Source organism: Monopterus albus, unplaced genomic scaffold (genome assembly GCF_001952655.1).
Source record: "Monopterus albus unplaced genomic scaffold, M_albus_1.0 scaffold139.1, whole genome shotgun sequence".
In the NCBI taxonomy this organism is placed as follows: Eukaryota; Metazoa; Chordata; class Actinopteri; order Synbranchiformes; family Synbranchidae; genus Monopterus; species Monopterus albus.
Window position 1 is genome coordinate 130,123 of NW_018128019.1, and position 2,236 is coordinate 132,358.

The following is a 2,236-nucleotide window of genomic DNA, read 5'->3' on the forward strand; positions in this document are numbered from 1 at the left end:
AAACACCTGGTAAACCCCACCATCCTTGCTCTCTAGGGTCCAGACATTTTGGTCACAGCCCAGTCTTTCACTGTACCCTCTTTGTCTTCTTTGTGTTCTTTAGATCACTGTTTCCTGTTCTGGCCAATCAAACGTGACTTCCTCAGTGTCATCCAGACCCCATTTTTACATTTACCAAAAATACTTTTCCTTATGGCCTTACTTTGACCCTTATTCACCTCTGTTACCTTTGCCTTGTTTAAAGCAAATTTGACCTAAAATCTTATAGATCTTAACTTTAATCCGAATTAGTGTTCAATAGCACATGTAAAGAGCCATATGTCCTTATCCAGGTAATTGAAGTAAGTGAACAAGATCTTTTGTGGATTTTTACTTTTGAAATGGGGAAAGAGAGAATGAAGTTCAGAGTTTGTTCAGTTGCAAACACCTGATAACATGTTGTTAGCTGGATGATCACTGAATTAACTTCAGTGCTCTTTTGTTGCAGTAATCAGTTGTTTCATCTTCAGTGGCGAGCATGTATCTGCCCCGTTTTATCCGTATCCAATTCTTTTCTGCTTTCCAATTTACCCAGAGGCATCATTACAGTTTGATGTTCACTACTAAAATGTAATCTCTCCCATCACAGAAAGATGAAGGTAGGAACAGAAAACCTTTGCAAGATGTGACCTGTCGGTATTTTCAGCAACTCAGATTGGTGGGAGGGCAACTTCTATGTGGCACTGAAACAACTGGTTGCATAAGTGATGCAGAGAGTTGCACAGATTTATTTTATGGCAATGTGAATTAACTACACTGTGACTATTTTCCATATACATTACATGCTTTTTGCCATAACAGACATTTGAATCATTTGATCATCTCCAGCTGCCTTCAGCTAATTTTATTCTTGAGTAATAAAAGTAATAAAAAAAAAGAAAATATTGAATAGTTTTTGAACTCTGATGTGGTTCTCATTTTCCACTTCATTACACAACTTGGAGCAAACTGAGTAAGCAGTTCATCTTCAGGAGGAAAACATTTTCAGATTTATTAGTGTGCTGATGGACAGACCTTAACTGTAATCTTTTCCTTACCAAAGATCTCATTGCTTTGTGGCTTTCAAGTTGCCTTCATATCCCATCGTGGGCTCACTGTGTTCCCAATGTTTGTGAGTTTGTTTGAAGAAGCGGAGAACCAGTGTTTAGTTATGAGGTCAAAACTGATCCTTGACTTGCTCCCCTCTGAGCTGACTGCATTAAGGATACCAGGGTTTAATCCTACAATTGTACAATTACAGTCTTCCCCATCAGTACAACAGAATGCTCCAGTGTTCCCACAACCATTCTGTAGATGAGCTCCAAAAAGCATCTGCATGATGGAACTGTAGCATAGTCGCTTGGCTAAATTTACACATAAAGTGTAAATGGTTATGTTGCTGCTGAAATACATTTACTACAAATGCAGGCACGTATTCACCAGTACTGCATACAACTTCTTAAAGTTCAGTGTAAGTGCAGTTTAATATAAACGTTCATTTGAAGTACTCTTTTCAAGCCAGAGCAGTTATTCTATGGTCGGAGTCCTGCAAAATGTTGAGAGGTAGCAGTAGCAAGCATTTTCATCTGAAATGTATCTATATACTATTAACTTTAATGCATCTAAAGCCTCAGTGAATTTCCATGCAAACCTTCAGTACTTGCAGAGTAAGTGAGGCGCACTGAAATATTTATATAGAACATGCTGATACTTCTGTATAAGTTGACCCCTTCAAGATGACATAAGGTTAATTTGAGCAGAAAATACAGTCTATTAATATGTGTATACTATGAATATTTCAGTGCTTCTTTCAGTGTGTCTGACACTGGAGACAGGTGATGTAAGTGTAACAGGAATCATGGAATATGAGACACTGAGGAAAGGAAGCTCTTTAGCCTCTATGTAACTAGTGTCTCATCTGAGCTGCTTTGACACTCTTGCTTTCTGTAGGCCCGACGTGTAGCCCACTCATCGCAGAAAGCATTTGATTTAGCTGATACAGAACATACCAGGAGAGTGAGCCTAGGGCGCATCCAAATGAGATTAGAGAACCTCCACATGGCTCCTAATCCTCTTGATTTAAGGGCCTGTTAAAGCATTTCTTATTAATGGATTTCTAGATCCTGTTAGATAAAGCCTTTTTATATGTTAGTGTTTACTGGAGGCAATGCTGGTTACATTAACAAATGTAGCGTTGATTCCTACAAACACTTTGGCT